This window comes from Canis lupus, chromosome 22 (assembly GCF_003254725.2).
Source record: "Canis lupus dingo isolate Sandy chromosome 22, ASM325472v2, whole genome shotgun sequence".
NCBI classification, from domain to species: Eukaryota; Metazoa; Chordata; class Mammalia; order Carnivora; family Canidae; genus Canis; species Canis lupus.
In genome coordinates, this window is record NC_064264.1 from 52703963 (window position 1) to 52727840 (window position 23878).

A 23878-nucleotide genomic window follows, 5' to 3' on the forward strand; every position below is an offset into this window, starting at 1 on the left:
GTAAGATGTGCCACCACCCTCTCTCCATTCATGTCCTTGATTCTGGAATCCTTTCCAGTGCAATGTTTTTGCATCATGTACCTTAGATTGCAGTTGGGACATGAGTTGAAAATGATTGGCTTAGTGAGCAACACTGTTTCTTGATCTGATGGCATATCACTTACCATTGTCTTTGTGGCAAGTCTCTTGTTTTCTTTGTTATAACAGGAAGTGCAGTTGATTCTTATTTATTTAGGGAATGAATATTAATTTTGGGGTATACTAATCTCTTTTCTCCTTCTAGTTGACCTATTTTGATGCTTATCTATTTATTAGCACTTCATCTGTAAACATGGATAGTAGAAACAGGAGATGAAACTTTAGTTATTTAAGCTTGATGTTGTGGTAAAGAGAAAATGAAAGAGTTTTGGAAAAAAGAATAGAGTTATTAGATCATTAAATTCAATTATGTTATTACCTATTTTCACAAATAATTAAGTTGGCTGTACATAGGAACTTAATAAGACAGAAACATTTTTAGTGACTATTTATTCACAAGGCTTACCTTACTTGCATGTAAAATATTAATTTAATTTAATTTTATTATTATTTTTAAAGATTTTATTTATTTATTTATTCATGAGAGACAGAGAGAGAGGCAGAGACATAGGCAGAGGGAGAAGCAGGCTCCCTGTGATCAAATCCCTCATCAGGCTCTTGATGAGGGACTTGATCCCAGGACTCCGGGATCATGCCCTGAGCCAGAGGCAGATGCTCAACCACTGAACCATTCAGGTGTCCTGCAAAATAGTCATTTTAAATAATAATAGTAATACTATTAATAATCCATCTAAAGTTCTAGTTGTGATCAGCAATTAAAATTTATTTTCAGTTAAATGTTAATTCAACAGCTGAAGGCATATACCTTGAAGTATCAAATTTATGACATAAGCCAGTATCTCATTGGATATGCAAGGTAATAACCTCATTAAAACTACAGTGTGAAAAAGAGATTAACATCATGTTTCACCAAGGTTAAAGGCAAAGGGATAGACAAAGTATGAAAAGAAGACAGTTAAGTAGAAAAATGATCAAACTGACATTTTATTTTTATATATTTTGTACCAATAAAATAGCAGATGAAAGAGACAAGTTACCACCAGTTGAGGTCAGAGGGGAATAAATCAGGTTATATGATCTAGAGTTTACATGACCATAGCTGCAGTGACTCAAATAGCATGTCAAAAGCTATTGGCTGATTGGTAGTTGGTATAGATTTTTTTTTTTTTTTGGTTTTGATTAGAGAAGAACATTTATTGAACATCTACTGTGCCAAGTAGTACACCAAAGTATTTTTTAACTTGCTAAATTATTTTATTCTTCTAATAACCTTGTGATTACTGACAAATGAGAACATTTATTTTTGCTAACAGTCACTAATAGATGCAGTCAAAGTTTATAGTAGAGGTGGTTGGATTGACCAGATATTGGGATATTGATTATAATATGGAGACATGGATATGAGGAAACAAAGAAACAATATACTAAGACTAACTAAACCAACATGAGTTGGCTACATGGTGAGTCAGAAGCTGCACCAGGTTTAGTTGTCACACAAAGAAAACTTTATTTGTAGCAAATGAGATTATGGGGCACAGCTTTGAAAACCATGACTCCCCAAGCAAGGCAGGATGGGTTCCTTTTATTTAGCGTTAGGATAAATATTTAGATAGGGAGGTCTTGTCATTGTATATTGATGTAGGCATAAGGTCACAAGTGTATCTTAAGGAAACAAGCTTATACACACATTATATGTTATGTAAATGAGGCTTGTGTTCTTCCTTGGGTAGAGATTTTAGTATTATAATGAGGCAAAGGTAGTTGTTGGTTACTCTAGAGATTACTCCATTTGTGCTGGCAGGAGTCCGGCGTTAAGCTCAGACTGGTCTGGGTGGTCTGGTCCAGTTGGAAGTCTTGTCAGGGCAGTCACTATTGCTTGAATGGTGGTTTTGTTTTCCATTTGCCCAAGTTAAGAGATAAGATGGAAAGAAGAGCTTAAGGAAAAATGGGGGACCAAGTTTGATGAGTACAAATAGGTGGGCAATAAAGGTCAGGTCTTGGGGTTTAGCTGGTGATAAGAGGACTTCATAGTGCTTTCCATAGTGCTTTCCTTGACGTTATACTCAAATCTAAAAGCCACTTTGAACCATTTTTGATAGTACAATGCGACAAGACAGCTATTTGGTGATGATCTTTAGTTTAATGATTTTGTAGGATTGTTAGCATCACCCTGCAGACTCTATCCCTAGCAGTCTGTTCTGTAAATATTTATTCTTGACAACTAAGGAAAAACCAGGTGTGGTGATTTTAAAATCTTCCCACAAATTCTTTGACCATTTTTCCTGAAGAAGTAAAGCAGAATTTTGCTTCTTTTGAGTGTTGACCAGACGTAGTGAATGAGGTGAAAATGATGGTGTGTGATTTCAAAGATTGGGGCATGAAAGGGTTTGCATCTTCCTTATCACTCTCTCTTGGTTTACTCACACTTAAGAAAGCCAATACCACATTTTGAGAACACTAAAGCAGCCCAATGAAGAGATCCATATTGTCTAAGAAATTAAGGCCTTCTAAGGCCAAGAGTCAATGAGAAATGAGGCTTCCTGCTAATAACCATGTGAGGATGCCATCTTGAAAGCAGATCCTCCAGCCCCCATCAAGCCTTCACATGACTGCAGCCCCGGATCATAACTTGACTGCAACTTCATGAGACACCTTGAGCCAGAGCAACCGAGCTAAGCCACTTCTTGATTCCTTACCCACGGAAACAATGAAATAATAAATGTTTATTGTTTTGAGCCACTAAGTGTTGGATAATTTGTTGTACAACAAAAACTAATTAATATTCTAAGAGAGAGGATATATGTGCCAGCACCATTTAATCTGTATTATTGGAAGGAAACAAGCTGTTTTAGCCTGAGAAAACAGCCCTAAAGTCAAGATTGCATGCTTTTGTTATATTAGAGAGTCAATCCGAAGCAAGCAAGAGTGAAGGAAAAAGAAAAGTGAGATGAGGAAGAAAAGGAAAAAATTCAAAGTGGTGCTTAACAAAGTTGGCTTCAGTTTCTCAGGATGACATAGTTGATAGCTCAGTCAGGAAGTGTCTCCAGAAGGGTGGAGAAGTGATACGACACTACTGTGCCTTAGAGCAATTAAGTGGGGAGGAAGGGAGAGGAATTTATTTGATAGCCTCTTCCTGTCTGTCTTGGGTCAAAGTACTCCCCACGGGGCATTAACTCTTCACGTTCCTTAGTAATATCATTTTGTCACTCTGGACAACTACTAGGAATGCTAGACTCTCCAAGGGTCTTGTCATATTGGCTCTGGGCACAAGGACTATGTACTTCTTGCAAGGGTGAATGCGTAGAAGCCATGACAAAGTCTGACTCCAGCACTTTGGAGAGGCTGAGAAAGTTGTCAGGTGTTTGGAGACAGGAAGAAATGACTGTAGAAATATGTGTCTTTACTGGAGCCATTCTGGCCAGGAGACAAAGCGAGGAGCTGAGATGGAGCTGAATGGATCTGGGATAATGCGTAAACTCGTCTGATATCCAATTAAAAAGACACACCATATTTGTGTATGAAGACTAGAGCATTGTGAGAAGATGTAAGATTATCCTTGCGGAAGCAGTATCTTGCAGCAAGTAGGAGTTTAGGTTCTAGGGTTTAAATCACTTCTCTTATACTTCCTAGTTAGGTGACCTTGTGTACACTGGATAACCTTTATGGACCTCAGTTTTCTCACCTTTAAAATAAAGATAATAATTGTACTCACTGCCCCAGGAAGTTTAAATGAGTTAATAGATATTTAACACTTGCGATAGTGTTTGACATAGAGCAAGTGCTGGATAAGCATTGGCAATTCCTGATCTTACTGCATACCAGGAGCTTATGGGTCTGAAGAACAGATAGCAGCATAAAACATGAAATTATTAAGTGAGGGGACAGAAACCCTTATAGTGACTAGAGATCAAAGCCTCATTAAGAATTTTGCATATAAAAGGCAAGGTAGGTATGTAATTAGAGTGGCAAATTAACCACTGAGTGTTTCTCCTAACTTGTATTTGGGAATGCAGATGTGGTGGGTTCTTTTTTTTTTTTTAATTTTTTATTTATTTATGATAGTCACAGAGAGAGAGAGAGGCGCAGAGACAGGCAGAGGGAGAAGCAGGCTCCATGCACCGGGAGCCCGACGTGGGATTCGATCCCGGGTCTCCAGGATCGCGCCCTGGGCCAAAGGCAGGCGCCAAACCGCTGCGCCACCCAGGGATCCCAGATGTGGTGGGTTCTTATGGTTATTTCTGACTCCATGATGACTGATTGGTTGACAGTATAGAAATATAATGCATTTATTAGCTACCATCTATGTGCTGGGGATTGCGTAAATTCTTTCACATACTGATTTGTGTAGACTGGCCAAGGGAGAAAGTCCACATCTTTTATGCTCTACTGCTAATCTAGTTGGACTTGGGATATGGTCTAGTTAAAAATCTCCAAATAAAAAAATCAAGTGAAGAAATAAATAGGAATCAGAGTAGACTTCCCAGATAGGCCTTAAGCCACATATGTCTACATCTGAAAATAGCAGGGGCAATGATAAGGGAAAACAGTCAATAAAAAAAGATACTTAAGTCAGCCTGTTAGTCACACCTGGAAAGGGGTCAAGAGTGAAGAAGAAACCATGTATCGATTCAACAAATATTTTGTGCTAATGCTCATTCCGTACCAGGCATCTTGCTAGATTCAGGTTCTACATCTAGGAAGGACAAAAATTCTCAACCTCGGTGTGATTTAGTGGGGGTGTATATATAATAATTGTATAATAATTGTGTATACAAGGGTACATAAAAGTGATATGGGGCACACCTTCTGCTGTAATCAACTATGACACTGGTCAATATGTGGGAAATACCATTTGCAGATATTTGAAATTGGTAGCACAATCTCAAGAAGGAAAACTGACAGTGTGAATCCTACAGTTGTCTCAGATTTCCTGCCTGAGAGTACTTCATGGCCCTCAGGACCAGAAGAGGGAACACAAACAGAACATGCCAGGTGTGCTGACCTGAGGGGGAGGTAGCTGGAATTTGCAGAGCAGAGTGCTAATGAAGGAAACTGCTAGGAGGAAGAGCTCTAGAAATCGGCACGTAGGTCAGCCCTTGATCTTTGGCTGATCCCTAAGCTGCATAGGCAAAGGATGAAACTCCACAAGGCTGGGCCAAGGATAACCAGCACGGGACTGCGTATGGATAATTTCCAGAGCTGACACAGCACTAGGAGACATCCAATTTCTGACAAGTCAGAAGGAATACCTGGGGCGTTCAGTCAAGACTCCAGAAGATCAGGGGATCCCTGGGTGGCTCAGCGGTTTGGCACCTGCCTTCAGCCCAGGGCATGATCCTGGAGTCCCAGGATCGAGTCCCACATCGGGCTCCCTGCATGGAGCCTGCTTCTCCCTCTGCCTGTGTCTCTGCCTCTCTCTCTCTGTGTCTCTCATGAATAAATGAATAAAAAAAGAAAAAGACTCCAGAAGATCATGCATGCCTTAGTAGAGACTCCAAGAGTTCATGCCTCAGCCCTAGAGCTGAAATAGCCCCAGAATTAAGACGATTCTGAATCTACAGTCTTGGAGCCTAAAAACATCTAGAAGATCACACTGCTATTCAAGTATCTGCCAAAACAAACACAATACTCCTTAAGGAAGACAACAAAATACTCTAACATCATATTCACAAAATCTACCATCCAGTGAAATATTATTAGATATGAAATAAGTAAAAAAAAATGTGACCCATAATTAGGGGGTAGAGATATGTCAATAGAAATAGGTCTAGAAATGACAGTGATGATGGAAATAACAGGCAGGAATTTTAAAACTCCTGTCAGAAATATGCTCAAAGATTTAAACAAAAACATGAATACAGCAAGAACAGAAATTAGAGATGGAAGAACCAAATGTAATTATAAAGTTGAAAAATATCTCTGAAATACAAAAAATTTTTTAAAGATTTTATTTATTTATGAGAGAGAGAGAGAGAGAGTGCACAAGTGAGGGGAGGAGCAGAGGGAGAAGCAGATTCCCCTCTGAGCAGGGAGCCCAAAGTGGGGCTCGACCCCAGGACCCCAGGATCCTGACCTGAGCTGAAGGCAGATGCTTCACCAACTGAGCCACCCAGGCATCCCTCTAAAATACAGAATATGTAGATGGGCTTGCTAGCTGACTGGACACTGCAGAAATAAAGGTCGGAGAACTTCAAAAAGAGATACACAAACTTTTCCACACTAACGCACAGAGGATGATGATTTCAGTATTTGTCACAAATCAACGAGACATACACCAATATTATATTCACCTTGTAGATGAGGCAGCTGAGGCACGAGGGTGTGAGGAACTTCGGCAATGGTTACACTGTTGTAAGTGTGGGGTCAGGGAGCATGCTGAGGTGCAGGGCAAGAGGGAGGGGATTCAAACCCTCAGGAGGAGACTAGCAGAGTAGATGTGAGCCTTACCTGCCCTGCCTCTGGGAGGGCTCTTTTGCTCCTCAGGGAAGGAAGGAGCATGAAATCGCAGAAGGCCTTTTATCTCATATTTTAGTTTCCCCCGTTAGTTGCAAAACCATGCCAATTTGTTAGAGAACCAGACAGGTGTTACTCACCTCAGAAAATATTCCCTTCTTTCTTCCTTACTCTCTTTGGGATATGAGCCTCAAATATTCTGACTTCTGGATATCTTCACTGGGCCCAGCCGGTGTGAAGCAAGCCTGGTGTACAGAGAGCTACCTTCCTTACCTGGCCATGCTATCTTGCTGGAGTGTTCCTTCTGCCCTACATCTGGCTGTATAACCCAAATCTCAACCTGTACAAATACTCTCACATGGCCGGTCAAATGTTGAAGAATTCCCATGTTTAGCCTGGCTCCCTCTGAACAAAGGAGAAGAAATTTCTCTTATCTGGGATTTTTTTTTTTCTCAATTTTGTTTTCTCTCAGTTCAAAATTTATAAAATTTCAAAACCAGAGGTAATATCATAGTTTTCAAATTGCTCAGAATACATAAAATCTATTACCTCTTGCTATGGACAGAATTATGTCATCCCCACTCCCCCTCACCAAATTCATATATTGAAGCCCTAACCCCCAATGTGACTGTACATGGAGATGGAGTCTTTGGGAAATAAGTGAGGTTCAATCAGGTCATGAGGGTGGGATCCTGATCTGATGGGATTGTTGTTTTTATAAGTAGAGACACCAGGGAACTCTTCCCCTCTCCCTTTCTCTCTAACCCTAGAAAATAGAGATCCTCCCTCCCTCCAATAGCCTCATTTTGTATAAAGGAGAAACTGAGGGTCAGGGGGTGCAGTAGCAGATACATGTCAGAGGTCTGCTGGAGTTCACAGCCAGTGCTTTGAGCTACCACATTACACTGCGTCACAACCGTGCATCTGAATTTTGGAAGCAACTCTTCATTACCTGCTGCTTATTTGTGGCTGCCACCCCAGTGTCTCTCCTCTTCATCCTGCTCTGTGTTTGAACATTTGGTGGAGCACTTGGAGGCCGTGATGCCATCAATACATGTCATGTCCTCTGAGCGTCAGTTGGCCAGGCATCCTGAGACGCGCAGGACAGTCGCCTGATGGAGTGGGGAGTAGCGTGAGATGGCTGTTCTGAATCTCATTGCAGTGCCATAAATGCTTTGTCATCTGTCTAAAACCAGTGCTGCTTTGTTAACCAGATTGTCATTTATTTAGGGGCAGTGCATTGAGATGCACCCCACAGTAGTTACCTGTTAATTTCAGTGGTGGCTTAGGTGGGGAGTGTTCTCTGGGCAGCACTGAAGACAAGATGGACCAAGATGACACAGAGAGCTGTGCGGCTGCAGACAAAAGGGAAAAATAGGAGGAGATGAGGCAAACTGCTTTTGAACATTGTTTTCAAGAGTAGAGACTTTAAGTTAACTGGGCGTCCATGATCTTCTAAAAATCACATGCAAACTTGTGTGTGTCTGTGCCTATGGAGTACCTTTTTAAAGATTTTTTTTTTTATTGATTAAAGCTGTTAGTTATAAAAGGCAAGGAACTCCTATTTCAGCAAGATGAGCCATAAATTCTTTGCTTGTTATATCCGAATTCAGGTTTTACTTGTTGAACTAAAGCAGTTACTAGTCCCAAGGACAGTCATTTATAGTGATGCAGGCACCATTCCTGTGGGAACCAGAAAAGGCTAAAAATTTTTTTAAAGATTTTATTTATTTATTCATAGACACAGAGAGAGGGGGGCAGAGACAGGCAGAGGGAGAAGCAGGCTCCACGCAGGAAGTCTGATGTGGGACTCGATCCTGGGTCCCCAGGACCACACCCCAGGCTGCAGGCGGCGCCAAACCTCTGTGCCACCGGGGCTGCCCAAAGCTAAGATTTAATGCTAGAAGCAGTGACAAACATGAGCTAGCAGAGTCCCTGCCCTCCACTGGCTTATGTCCTGTGGGGTCAGCCCCTATGGAGCAAAATTGGAGACAACCCATTGCAGGATTCTACCTTTGCCATCTTTATGTTACTATATGCTGTAGATATATAAATACCATATACACACATACACATACCATATACACACATACATATGCATATACGCACACATACACATGCACACACATATACACATTTACACACATGTATTCACATACACAGAAATACACATACACATACACATACATATGTGCACACATACACACATGTACATTTATGCACACATATATGGTAGACACACATATATGCACACACACATATCATACACACATTCCTAAGTCTGTATATTCCTGTATGTGTATCCATGGATAGGCACTACTATAGGACACATACCACATATATAGTCTTTTCTTCCACTTTGCCCTAGGCACACCACATGCCACCTTGTGAAACGAAGCTTGGGTAAGCTGACTAGAGTGTCCTGGCAAATGACAATTGTGTGAAATAATTGGTTCGAAGCCACCCCTCAGGTCTAGGAGAGAGCTTCAGTGGCCTATGTCACTGAAATTCTTCATTTCCGGGACAGGGTCAGCCCTCCTGGAGCAGAGTGTTTCATGGGATCAAGGTAGGATGACATATGAGATGAAGGGGCTTCTGCTCAGCTGGTTTATGAGCGTATATGGTACATTGTATGAGAACTTATTTCTCGGAAGGACCATCTTTAACTCCAGCAATATGTCCTAAAGATGTCTTACAAGGGCAATCAAGATTTAGCCAGGGGGCTAAGTGGGAGGAAGTTATAATGTACAAGGTGAGTCTTTTGAGACTCTGAAAAACCCATTAACGGAGAAGTTATTAATGTCTTTTTTTATGCAGCTATAGTGCAGAGGCAGACCCCAAAGAAACCAATCCACATTATGAAACATTTTACAGAAATCCATTTTTAAAAATAGGAGAATGCTCTAAATGGAGTCTGGAGGTGGGAACTGAATACGTGCCTGGCCTCCTGGGCCAGTTGCGGATTTTCTAAAGAATAAAGGGAAATTCTCCTTAGCCTTCACTTTGAGACAAAGAAATAGAACGAAATCTCCTACTGTAAAATTTGATTATCTTTTCTATTTTTCTTGTTCTCATATTTAATTTTCTTCCCTTGTCTCCTGTACTTTCTCTCCCCAAACCTAGTAACTCCAGGCCTCTGTTAACTTGAATTTAACTTTAAAAATATCAAATTATTAAACCTTCATTAGGCATAGATGTTATACACAATTAAGAGAGTTCCTCTAAGAATAGTAGACTATTCTTATACTGGTGGAATGTAAGGGTAGGTTTCTTATCCGCGAATATGAAGCCTCTGAACTATTATCAGAGGGAATGAATAAACTTAGAATGTTTTCTCCCATAGAGGTGACAGATTTGCATTCATTTCCCTTAGTCTAAGAGCTCTGTGTAGACAGAAACTGTGACTTATTCATCTTTACATCCTGTCCTCATAGCACAGACCAGGTACACAGTAGATGATCAGCAAATGCTTGTCAGGTTAGTTCATTAAATCTACAGTTCAACTATTAAAGTCAAAGACTTCCTTCTATATGCCACACCCTCTGCCAAGAGCTGTGTCTTCAGAGATGAATAGGATGTGGTTCTTACCTTTAACATCCTTAGGGGCTGGTGGATGACAGAGAAGAGGGGCATTGCTGCCAGCGGTGGGGTCAGGGAAGGAGAGGAAATACAAGTAAGTGGTTGCCAGGTAGAAAAGAGAGGAAGCGTGTTCTGGAGAGATGGTCATTGACAGGGCCAAGACCAGGGCAGAGCGAGGCTGCTCTGACCAGCCCACATTCCTCGTGACCACTGCAAGAGAGCTGGCGAAGGTTAATGTTGGAGATCAAGTGTACACAGGTCACTGTGGAGGACCCCAGGATCCATGAACCATTCCTTGACACCCCAGCGTGTTCTGATCAGATCTCTTCATACTCTTGAAAAACATCTTTTTAAACAATAAGATGCACACTGGTACAAAGATGTGCATGAAACAACGGAGTCCACTGTTCAGCAAATCCAAAAATGTTTCCCAAACCCAGTTATTTTACTTCCCAAGGCATAAGGATAAATAGAAAGAAAAGTATGAAAACCAAATAAATACCAAATAGAATTTTCAAAAGCTGCACTGGAGTTTGCTCCATGTTGGTCCTGTTGCCACTGCATACTTTTGTGCACCCATAATATTTTTAAAGACAAACGCAGAGGGAAATATCTTCGGTAAGGAGACTGTTAGTGACCCAGTAGCTGAGGCATTTGTGATGATTCGCCACTGCCCACTCAACCCTGAACACGTTTCTGGCTGCTGATTTGGGGATGGAAGAAGGAGTGACCAGGCAAACGTTTAGCTGAATGCTCTTTGATAAATCACTAATTATTTTCACTTATTAAAAGAGTGTTGGAATAAGTGATGTCTTTATTTTGTACTTTTTAAAGCTTAGTTATTTACTTATTTATTTGAGAGAGAGAAAGAGCACATGAGCTGGGACAGGAGCAGAGAGGGAGGGAGAGGGACAGGCAGACTCTGACCACATGGGACTCAATCTCATGACCCTGAGATCATGACCTGAGCCGAAACCAAGAGTTGGATGCTTAACCGACTGAGCCACCCAGGCACCCCAAAGACATCTGAATTAAAAAAAAAAACTTTTAAAAAGTAGTCTCTACACCCGATGTGGGGCTTGAACTCCGAACCCCGAGATGAAGAGGCACATGTTCTTCTGACTGAGCCAGCCATGCAACCCATAAGTGATCTCTTTAGCTCTCAAATTCTCACACAGCAGCAATTTCTCATTTGATCCATATTTTTAATCAAAGAATAACCTTTACCTTTTCTCTTTATCTAGAAGTTAATTTGTCTTCTTTTCCAAGTTCTGCTTCCTTTTCTCTCTTCTATGCTTTCCCCTTTCCCCCCCTTAATTTTCTTTTCTTAGAGACAGAAAAAAAAAAAAAAAGAAAGAAACAGTAACTTCCCTTTGGTACAACCAAAGTTAAAACACAGATATGAGAGAGATTATTGTGAGCTGTGCTGGAGCATTTAAAGAGGATATTTCTGACTCAATTGAATTTTAAACTTACCGAGGTGGGTTTTAACCTTTTATTGAGAATCTGATAAAAGCCGTTTCCACTTCTGCTCACCCTCCAACCCCCAATTTTGCATCTAGTAACAGGAAACCATCTTTCTCCCCAAACCTGCTTGGGGAGCTCAGGTTGGAAAGGCTTCACATATGCAGGAATCGAAGGAGGACTAGGGACAGCTGATTGTCCACGCACGTGTCGAGTTCATTTTAAACACAACCTGCTGTTTCTTTTTTTCTCTTGCTTTTTCTACCTCCCCTCCATAACCTGCAACCCTCACGTGGGGGCAATTCACAGTTTTTCCAGGTGGCCGGTTGGAAACAGCACACATGTGCCGTCCTGTGTGCTCCTTGGAGAAGGGCCATAGCTCCTGCTGCAGGCCACTCAGCTGGGAAAGGCCTCTTGCAGATTTCAAGCTGCAGGGGAAATGCAAACCGGGCTTCTGGGCTCTGAAATTGTAATAAAATGTGGCCAGGAGTACAGCTGTGGGTAGGTCTCCCTATTTAAAACCTTTTTATTTTATGAGATATCCTAAATTGCCTGCTCTGAGTTTTATAGGATGATAAGTCAGAAATCTCAGATTCTACCTACCGTGTGGAAAAGATGGGGACAGCTCAGGTGAATGCTTGGCAGTTGTCTCTAGCACAGCAGGGATCCCTTACACAGTAGTGAGTGTTCTCAGTAGATAGTGTTTGCAAACTCTGGAGTTAGATGGGGGAAGTTGAACAGCCATCTGTTGGAGCAATACAACTGATGGAAGTGTGCATGCATGTGTGTAAAGTGCACATGTGTGACTTGTTCACCAGCCAGGCTCTATGTGCTGCTAAGGTTCATCCTTTTTCAGACTTCATCCTTTTTAAATATCCAAGTAAAAAATGAGAACTTAAGATGTTAAAATATACGCAGTATTGCTCAAACATTGGGTTCACCAGGGTGAGTTTTGGGAGGCAAAGGTCTCTTTCATAAGAACTAAATGGTTTCATCTTGCAACTTCAAAATGTCAGCAATGATCAGCATTGCTCGTATTGGATCTCCCAATGCTCAAAATAATGCAAACAGGAAAAATGCATACAATGTTGCATTTTTGTTGAAGGAACATCCTTGTAAATACTAGACGTTGTGAGGTTTGGGGGTATTCCTCAAGGGTTCCACAGTATAATGATTGGGAGAAGATTCTCTTTTCATTTCTCACTCTGGAGAATGGTATGATATGCATTAATTCTGCAACTTTTACTTTTTGATTTTTAGATAGGATAAGAATTCTCACATGCAGACATGTGTGAGAAGAGATCACCTATGAGGCCAAGTGCACCCGTTGTTTGGACTGCCATGGAATTCCCATAATGATGATCCTCTGGACTCTGGGCCCCTGAGGAATTTAAGCCAGTTCTTTGAGACTCCCTGCTATGCACCTGCAAGTCTGGATGGAGGGATCATTGATCTGATTGATCAGAGATCCTCATCTTGGTGACTTCCTTCAACCCCAAAATGTCAGTGCCTTATCTCTGAGCACTGCCACACTAGCAATGAAATGGGAAGTATAGATGAGTGGAAAATGAGGTTATTTTCTCCTGCTCCTGCTTTGTTCATTCTCCCAAGATGGCTTTAGATGGTAAGCCACTGTTTGTGGAGCTAGGCAGTGTGTTAGTTTCCTATTGCTGCTGTGTGACAAATGACCCCACATCTAATGAGGTCAAATGGGAAACAAATGTGGACTTTGGTAGGGAGGCACTCTATTCAAAAGGCTTATTGCAAGAGAGGTGGAATGACAATTGGAATAGGGAGAACATTCTGTCCCTGAGATCTGCAAGCAACTCCAAGGTCAGGCAGAAAAAGCCTTCTCTTTAATAAGAAGGGGTGAATAAGGCTGCGTAAAACCAGGTGTGTGTGTCTGCAGCGGGATGACAGGACAGTGGATCAGAGAATGTTGTACCCTCTGGTCAGCCTGTTCTTAAGAGAGGACTTTAAGGAGGGGCTCTGGTTGAGGCTGGGTCAACGTTCAGGGACACAGAGGAAGGAGAGAAACTTAACTGATGTTTGATTAACACGGATTTTGCTCCACTTGTCAATGTGTACAAAACAGTCCACTCAATCATCTTTGAAGCACAGAACAGAGATTTGGAGGGTTTGTGTGTGGCCTTGTCTTAGGTAAGCAAGAGGGGCATCCTTGCATCTTATCTAAGTCACTTGTGGGGAAGAAGGGTTATTTGCTATTTCCCAGAGCACAAAATAGCAATAAAATTTTGTTCAACATAGACTGTTTTTTCAGGACTACAGGGCTTAGGTAAAAGCCAAAGTTTTCAGTGCCTTAACACAATGAAAATTTATTATCTTATATTCTGGAAGATGGAAGTCTTACATGGGCATCACTGGATTAAAATCATGCTGTTGGCAGGCCTGTGTTCCCTTCTGGAGGCTCCAGGGGAGGATATATTCTCTCAAATTTTTCAGCTTCTAGAGCCTACTGCATTCCTTGGCTTGTGGCTCCTTTCAGTCTTCAAAGTCAGCAATGGCTGGTAGCGTTGTCCTCGTGTTACAGCACCTTGACATGGACCCTCCTGCCTTGCTCTTCCACCTGCATAATCTGGGATTATCTTTCAATGTTAAAGTCAGTTGATCATTGACCTTAATTCCACCTACAGCATTAATCCCCTCTTACCACATAAAGTAACAGATTCCCAGGTTCCAAGAAATAAGACTTGGACCTCATTAGGGGTTATTATTTGCTTAGCACTCTACATCTCTTGAATAATTCAGGGAATGTACAAAGAGACCTATTTTACCAAATACTACTTTTTTGAGTACTTAGAATTTTTTTGACTTAAGGCAGCAGCTCTCAGACTTCTTCAGCTTGGGTCCTTTCTACATTCTTAAAATTCTTAAGGATACCAAAGAGCTTTAGTTTACTTGGGCTATATCTATTGATACTTACTGCATTAGGAATTAAAACTGAGAAAATTTAAACACACTTATTAATTTACCTGAAGTGTACATAGCAAACTTATTGCATGTTAATATGAGTGACATTTTAATTAAAATTAAACATATTTTCTAAAATAAAATTTTAGTGAGAAAAGTGGCATTGCTTCACATTTTTGCAAATCTCTTTGGTTTGATAGAAGACAGTTGAGTCTTATATTTGATTTTTCATTCCATTTCTTGTAATATGCTGTTTTGGTTGAAGTTTATGAATAACATCCAGCCTCACACAGTTATGTAGTTTGAAAATGGGGGAGAGATGTTTCAATTATAGATAATTGTGGGTATACTTCTTTGATACTACACCAGAGTTTGACAAGCAAGACAGGTGGTAGTTTTTAAAAGGTTAATTGCAATGTGGAATATAAAAACACATCAATGAACTTTTTGTAATCTATTACTCTAATACCCAATGATCTTGCACTTTGAACAGATCTTTTACTCACATATGATGATAATTTGTGATAATTTGGAAAATATTGATTCATAGAGTTATGAAGATCTTCCAATTATCAAATTTTTAGCACGTCAAAAAAAAAAAAAACCACATTTGTTAATATCACTTCTGCTTTTACCAGAAAAAAACTTTTGAAAAGCTCACGTTGACAATATGGGTTTTCTAAATTTCTAATTTTTTCTTAAAGTTTAGATTTTATTCCTGGCAACAAATCTACCTTTTCCCCTATGTGGGGCACTTGCACTATTGGTGCAAAAGCAGCAGTGAATAAAACTGCTGGCACCTGCACATGAATCGTGGCAGTGACAGGAGACTGGACTGCCATGGCATTCTTCCCCTCTCTGCACAGTGAAAGTAAAGAAATAAAAATCAGTTTCACTTAAATAGGTTTATGATGAAAAAGCAAAAATTATAATTTTATTAAATCTCAACCGTTTAGCACAGGTTTTTAATACTATTCCTTAGTAATGAAATGACAAGTACATATTTTGACTTCTGCTTATCCGAAGTCTGATGGCATTCCCAAGGAAAGACCTTGTGCTGTTGTATGAGTTGTGAGATTTATTTTTTATTTTTTTTATTTTTTTAGTGGACTTGAAAAAATGGTAGAGAAACTATGGTGTTTTGGACTTGGGTATTTGGCAGATATTTTCTTAAAAATGAGCTAAATAGGTCAATCACTTCAAGGAGAATAACGAACAGTGAGAAAGGCAAACAATGTCTCAGCATTACTATAAAAATGGTTTGGCCATATGGACCACTGAAAGTTCTTGAGGACTTTTAGGGTTGTTGAAAATACTCTTGGAGAAGCTTATATATATATATATATATATATATATACACACACAAGAGGAGATGAACAGTAGTACCTTTGCTTACATTAGTACTGCCAGGCTTATCAGATTATCTAGTTATCAGATTATCTTAGCCATGAGAGAACCAGGCAGGACATATCAGGTTATGTTTAGGAAATTGTAATCAGAAAAGGTTTGGATGATGAAGGGGACCCAAGGTAGCAAGGCAGAAGGACCCAAGTTATCTGTCACCATAGAGATAGATATTCTAGCTAGGAACCAGCCTGAAGGCCGTAGGTTCCTTGTAAAGTTGAAAGGGGTAGGGAAACTCAGGACAAGAAAGACTCATCTCTGCTCACTTTGCATGACCTACGTGGCTGAGGAGACATGTGTTTCTTCATAGGAATGGAGAGAACAAGATCTGTCTCATAGTTTGATTGCCAGGGTTCAATGAGAGCGTGAGTATACCTTGATGGGCACAGGGTAGATGCTCAGTAATGCAAACTATTATGGATATGGCTTCATGAGCTTGCCCTGTGTCTCCTTGCACCCCAGATCATTGTGCAGACAGCACTCATTGCTATTTGGAGACCAGTGGTGTTTAGGACCAACATGTGCCAGACAAACCATTTCCTTTTTGCCCCGGGCCCTGACTCTGGATCACACCGTGGGTTTGTTCCATCCTAGCTCACGCCTCAGTATCTCTGTCCCAAGTGCCTCCTGCTCTGGGGAAATACACTTTTCAGTGCTCCTTTGAGGAGGTTCACTCCCTGGATCAAGAGCAGTGCACCCTCCTGGGCTAGCAGACTTTGGTCTTTAGCAATTAGTCAGTGGTTTGAGCAAACCAGGATCTTCTCATGTCAAGGGGATTTGTATCTTTCAGACATAAGGTCAGAGGTCCCCTTTTAGTGGACTAAACTATTGTCTATGATAGAATTTAATCCAGAAGCTATATTCTCCTCATGAGGGAAGTATTAGTCACGTTTTAGAGAATGCCAATAATGATGCCACAATTCTACTGACTACCAAAGTGCCAAGCATTGTGCGGATACTGTCTCATTTAATCTTGCTTGAGTCCCTGCCAGGGGGTTGTGATGATGCCCTTTTAACGAGAGCCTGGCATTCTGTGGTAGGGTGAACGAGTTAGGGTCGCACCTCTAGTTTTGAGGGATTTGGATTTCCATTTGAGGTCTATCTCATTTTTCCCAAAGACAAGCATGTTGCTATGATTTTTTTCATGTATCTAGTACAGTCACAATTAAAATTCAAGTTTCCTGTCATAGAGTGCATTACATCTTTGTTGGAGTAGAGGCTTCTTCACGTAATTTCTGATCAGACTCAGCCAAGTTTTTAGCAGTTTAGGGAAAAATCCTCCAAACCCCGTTTCACTCACAGTGGGATGTCTGTCCATGCCTGAGTGGCTCAGCTTCATTTGTCCACTGGGTGCATCAGGAGTTGGCATCTTAAAGGTGTCTTAGAGTCACTATTGGGGCCGACTTGCTGCTGGGGTCCCAGCTCCCAGACACCATGGTTGCTCAGCTGGCTTGTCTGGAGCCAGCAGTGGTGAGGCCACAGCCAGCTCTGGGTCATAGTCTGTGCTGGCCCTTGACCAGGATTCACACCACCAGAAATGTTGGGGGGCGGGCAGGGTCATGTCCTTGGTTGGCAAGGAGAAGGATGGTATAGGCACACTGCCACTCTGTGGTGGAACTGCATTTGAAAGCATTGCTGGCAGCATTTCTGCACTGAAGCTCCTCTGAAAGTTTGGGTTTTCCTAATACAAATAACTCTTGGGGCCAGGGAGGCCTTTCTTTTTTTTTCTTTTTTGCACTTTCACTGCTGCCTGCATAGTAGCTGACAATATTGCAGTGCACCGCTGATGTCACCAGGCTTAGCTGCATGGTTGATGTGCCCTGACCAGCCTGTATTGAGGTCAAATGCTACTCACTTCAAGCAATAAATGCAACGCAACCCCAAGGGAGCTTATTTATTCCAGCAACCAGGTGTTCAGGCCTCGATACCTCTTCCTGAACCAGAAAAGTAGTGTTTTCCTACTTGTCTCTCTTCAACTAATCTGAAATTCTTCAGGCATTATCTGTAACTGCTGCGTCTTAATGCTGCCTTTCAAACTTTAATCAGCTACATGAGGCAGATGTGCTCGTCTCCTGTGAATTTCTCGTCATTTTTAAGTGCCAGTTTGTAGTTTTAATATCATCTCAAATGTCAGGGTTTTGGCATGATTCTAATTTCAGTTCCTTTCTCTCTTTCCTCCTTGTTTATAGAAATGGCATAAACCATCCCTGTTCAGTGGGGGCATTCTAAGCATTTGGTCACATGTGTCTTGGAGTTCTGAGTTCATCTGGCTCTTTGAAGACTTTTTTTTTTTTTTTTTCTTTGAAGACTTTTTAGCTTTTTTTTAAGCTCAAGGGAGATGACCTTATTGATGAGAGATGTTTAGTTGGTTCCTACGGGCAGGTGTTGGAAGAGCAGGATATGCTCTACTGTACAGGTTTTCATGCTTTTTGATTCCCCTGCAGTATGGAGTCATGACTATTATTAAACTGTAATTAATGAGCTGTTGGGCTTATTAAATGTTGTAGTTTTCCTGTAATTTGGCTTCCTTTATTAGTGCTTTCCTTCCCATTGTAGCATGAGTCTAGGATGGTCTGGTGGTTTTGTGATGTCTCCTGTCGTAGCCTCCTCCCATCATTTTCCTCCCATTCTTACCTTCGTGTTTTGACTTCCTTCTTACCACCTCATGGTTGCAGGATAGAGGCTCCAGCTTCATATTCATAGTCAGGCTGAGGGAAGAGGGAGAGCCAGCAGCCTGCTTCTTTCAGAGATTCTATCTGTCCTTGTTGGGGAGAGGATGGTGTCTCTGGGGGTTTCTACCTCCCTCACATGGAGCCAGAACTATCTCGTGACCCTGATCCCCACCCCTGCACTCCTGCTCATGCCAGGGAGGCTGTGAGACTATTTCCGGCAACATAGATTGCTGCCCTGAATGATTCCTAAAGACTGGGATTCTTTAGGAAACAATGGGAGAAATATTGGTGTACCATCTGCCTAAGATATCCACCCTAACTTAATCCCTTCCTGAGCCTAATGATCAATCTTTCTTTCATCTGGCCCTGTCTTTGGGTAGTTTTGGTGTTCTAGTTTCTGATATATGCTTCCCTAGACCCTCAGTGTTTTTCTCATTAACTGTATGCATTTTGCACTCAGATTCTGTAACAAGTTGCTTGTAACTCGGTAAAAGAACCTCAGGTATCTTGATTCCATCTTTAATGCTGTGTGCATTGCCCTCGCTCTGTCCGTGGTTCTTCATTCTGGGAAAAAGACACATTCCAGGCTTGTCTCATACCCATGAGCCTCCTTGTTTTCCAGTCCATGTTTCCATATTGAATCTCAGTATCTGAATTTTTATGGGGATCTATCCCATTAGAACCGCAGCACTTCTACCACCCATTCTGAAGTCGGCTGGGTTCTTTGGATCATTGGAAAGTTATATATCCCATGGCCTATCAATGCCTCTTAGAAAGTCTCAAAAGCCTTGATCATGGTCCTCCCTAGAGACCACTAGATGAGGCACTCATCTCAGGTGTTTTCTCTATTATGTGCATGAACTCTGAGTACACTCTAACCGTAGGCCCTGAACTTAATGTATTTGAAGTGTCAGGAGGACCTGGGAGAGACTCAGATTGAGGATTTGCCCTCTAGTCATTGCTGTTATTCTGGTATGACCCTGGTTGGGGAGGGCTGATGGAATTATTTGGACAGGAAATCTGAATGACTAATTTTCTCTCCAAGTAGGATGACTGCTGGGTAGAAACTTTGGATTCTGGCTGGAGCTAGAAGGGAACCTGGACACCATTGGTCAAATGCCTGTGTTTCACAGATGAAGATGCCTTGCTGTAGGGAGAATGAGCTATTAGAAGTCAAATAGGTAATCAGGCAGGTCAAGGCTTGGAATCCAAGTGTTTTCAGCCTGGCAAGTCAGGCTTGGCCCTTGCATTATTTTTTAGGGGAAAGTCCTTGTCATTCTGCCCTGTCCCCTTCATTTAGGAGTGTTAGAACAACCAAAAAGACCGACTCGCTGAAAGAGCAGTGGGTACCTCTGAGGCACCCAGCCACCTGGTACAGACAGGTAGAACTGAAATACTTTTTGTGAAGACATTAAAGGATCTCAAGCAAATCTTATATTTTCTCTTATGTTGAGTGCCTTAGTTCCCCTCCTTCTGTGCTTAAAGAGTGTTTTGTTATGTGTTATATCGTTGCAATTGCTTTATATAATTAACTTGGAAGGAAAAAAAGATGTTGGATTTCAGAGGAAAGTCAGAAATGTGTTTAATTTACCTTAGTGACTGACTTTATTTAGTGCAAAGCCTTCCATATACAGAGAGATCAATCACATCACAGATTTTCTTAATTGCACTTTACTCTTGAGTGCAATTAAAAGCATTGGTGCTGCCCTGTTTAATGCTTATATTCTAAGACTTCATTAGCAGTTACTATGGATGGAGTCCTATGCTGGAGAAAGTGCTTTTAAAAGGTACAGAGATCTCAGTCCCACTTCCCTTTCTACACCCTTCAGATTCTGGATTAATTGGTCTCAGGTGTGTGCTGGGCATTGGAATTATTAGAAGATAATGAAGCAAATAGTAACAACAACAAGACAAACTCCCCAGATGATGCTAAAGTGCAGTCAGGGAAGAGATGCACATTTTCATGTATTTGTCAAAACATTACTTAGGTTTAAGGAATTGATTTTCATAACCATTAATATGTATTTTATTTTGCTATGTGAAATGCTGTGCATAGATTATTTGGTCTGATTTATCTGAATACAGACTTAAGTTATCCATGATAAATATAGATATTGTGCTTGGTGATATCTCTTCTACAATCATGGTTTGCTATAACTGCTTTTTAGGACAAATGAATCAGTCAGACTTTACATAGGGGAAGGTGAACTGAGAGCATAAGTAGAAAAAAGGTGGTCAGATTTCATGTGTCATTAAATGATTCCAATCATTATTTAACAAAAATAATTAGTTCTTGGCAGATAATGATAGTTTTTCCTCAATATCCATTCTCCCTTCTTCTTTAATCATAGAACATCCAAATGCTAGCTGGGAACCTAATTTCCCAGGATAAAGATGAAATTCCCTAATCTCTTTCACAGCTGGTATGGCCATATAATTAAATTCTAGCCAAAGTGATGTGCACAGAGTGGTATAGGCATCTTCCAGTGAGGATCTTTAAAGGGAAGGAGAATACATGTCTGCCCTTTCCTCTTCCCTTTTGCCTACTTCTAGCTCACGTTGCTAGAGCTGAGGCAGCCATCTTGATCAACAAGGTCTCTGCCATGCGGTGAGAATGGCCGAGATCCCACTGATTGTGGAGCCCTCATACTTTATCTACCTGAGAAAGAATAAATTATTTCTTGCTTCAGCCACTGTTATTTTGTGTTTTCTATTTCCTTAAACTCAAACCAAATTCACTGCTCATTCTGAATTATAATTGGATGTGTCACTATTGATTAGGAGAGAAGCATAGTGAACAGAGAGTCTGATGATGTCTGTAACCGTATTCTGAAAATATTAGGGACTGTGAAAGCCCTAAGGTGCTGCTGATACTTTTTCAGAGTATGGATCTATTGATCCTTCATCCATTCTCTGGTCCGTTTCAATTCTATTTTGGCTTCTCTAGTTGTCTTAATATTTCCCCTTTCCATTTTGATGAGTTCTAATCAAAGTTGGCAAAACCAAGAGGCAGAAGAGGTGATAAAACCTGCTAGCTCAAGTAGGTGAAATTGCTTCTTGAAGGCCTTGGATACTACTTCCTCAAAGGGCCACACCTGTCATACTGGTTCTAAGCACAGTGTGTCTCAAGAATAAAATAACTAATTGAATGGATTAGTACTGAAGATTAACACATTCTTTTTCTTTTTTTTTGGTATATTTTTTTTAATTGGAGTTCAATTTGCCAACATATAGCATAACACTCAGTGCTCATCCCGACAAGTGTCCCTCTCAGTCCCTGTCACCCAGTCACCCCCACGCCCCACCCACCTCCCTTTCCACTATCCCTTGTTCGTTTCCCAGAGTTAGGTGTCTCTCATGTTCTGTCACCCTCACTGATATTTCCCACTCATTTTCATTTGGGGAATATAAAAAATAGTGAAAGAAAATAAAGGGGAAAGGAGAGAAAACAAATTATTTTTCAAACTAGATCCAGCATGCAAGTTCCTGAATGGGAATAAATACTGAGATTTTGGTCAGTGACATCAATGATTGCACAGTGGCTTTGATAAATTAAGAGCTGTGTATTAAAACCAAAAGTACCTATGTAGGGACCAACATCAAACTCAGCTAAAGGAGGGACACCTGAGTGGCTCAGTGGTTGAGCATCTGCCTTTGACTCAAGGCGTGGTCTCAGTCTGGGGCGGAGTCCGGCATCAGGCTCCCTGCGAGGAGCCTGCTTCTCCCTCTGCCTATGTCTCTACCTCTTTCTGGGTCTCTCATGAATAAATAAATAAAATCTAAAAAAAAAAAAAAAAAAAAACTCAGATAAAGGATATTGAAATTACCTTGCAACTCTATGGCCTGGATTGGTCAAATGATAATGCATCATTAGGTCAGAACCAGCTACTCACTGTCACTGCACAGAAATCAAATGGCTGTGATGTGGGCATGGAGACACTGCCAGTGAGAGAGAGGTCTCTCATGCCATTTGGGTAGGTATTCAAGGTATTTGCCCTGCTCACCCCCACCAGTCTTCACGGAGCTTAGTACATATCATATGCTCAATTGTATAGAAACACTAGATAAACTAATGGATTAGAGAAAATGTTAGTCTCAGAGTTTAGAAAAAGGTTGAAATCAACAGTGTCCGACAAGAACAAAAAATACATTAAGGGTTAAGAAGAACAGGAAATTGAAAGGTTTCCCAGTTTGGAGAAAGGAAGTTTAAGACAGGATAATGGTTTCAAAGCATCTATTGATAGCAAGACCTGAGCAAAATACTATGAGTTAAGATGCATTGAAGACTTCTTGGCTTACACAGAATAAGGTAAATAGGAAGACTGAATATGGTGGAAAAAAAAAATAAGAAAAGGATTTTAGTATGGATTGATTCTTGAAACTTAAAGTGATTAATCAAATCATTTTAACAACAAATGATTCATAGTATTTTGATTGACTCAAACATGTGGCTGAGGTAAACAGTTTATCACGGAGACTAGAGGACAGTAGAAACAATTTCCCTGAGTTCACTAGCTATGTTTAGCTCAGTGTTACAAATACATGGGAAACTGCAAAATTCTTCTAATTTTTAGGTACTGAAAGTCAGACTAATGATTAATTAGATTGGGAATTTGTCTCTGTAGTAAAAGATGATCTTGACAATAGAGGGAAATAATGGAGTTTCTATTCTAAGAAACATTCTCCCCAAAGCAATCTTGCCTTTACTGGGACTGGGTAAGCAAATTTTGAAGGTATTCCCTTTAGATTCCTAAAGAATAGTGAACTCGTGAAAATGAAGAAATCTCAGTTTTAAACCCTCAAATAAGGAAGAGATAAGGGTAATAAGATTGATGAAATGCAAACCCATCAACGGCACCTTCAATTTGATTTTACTGAAGGGAAGGGAAGGTTTTCTTTCCTGTGTCTACTACCCAGGATTACTACTAATTCTACTACTAGTACCAGAATTACTACTAATAATTCTTCCACAGGTGATGTCTTTTCTCCCCACAAGGTTCCTGACAGAAATATACACAGAAGGGACTATAGCAAAGGAAATCAAAGTATCACTGCATTGCTAGCTGGGTTTGGGGTGAAAAATTCAATGAAGAGAACTCTCTGGTAACCTAGATTGGAGCACAGAGAGAGAAGCAAAACCACCTTATTTTCTTCTGCATCCAAGTGACAATCTAGATATGACTTTTCTTGTCAACCATATATAGAGAACAAAATACATTGAGTCAATTACATAAGTTCATATATATTTGACAGCTGATTTGGGGGCCACAATTTAG

At 40.7% G+C, this 23878-nt stretch overlaps 1 long non-coding RNA gene across 2 annotated transcripts in view; it reads right to left on the reverse strand.

Moving 5' to 3' along the window:
• LOC112655965 (uncharacterized) overlaps nt 1-23878 on the reverse strand; it is a 42902-nt gene that overhangs the window by 8813 nt on the left and 10211 nt on the right. For both annotated transcript variants that reach the window (XR_007404927.1, XR_007404926.1), the window contains exons 2-5: nt 13967-14191; nt 7818-7907; nt 7505-7664; nt 6693-6797 (exon numbers count right to left, since the gene is read on the reverse strand). This is a non-coding gene — a long non-coding RNA (uncharacterized LOC112655965). The remainder of the gene's footprint in view (nt 1-6692; nt 6798-7504; nt 7665-7817; nt 7908-13966; nt 14192-23878) is intronic.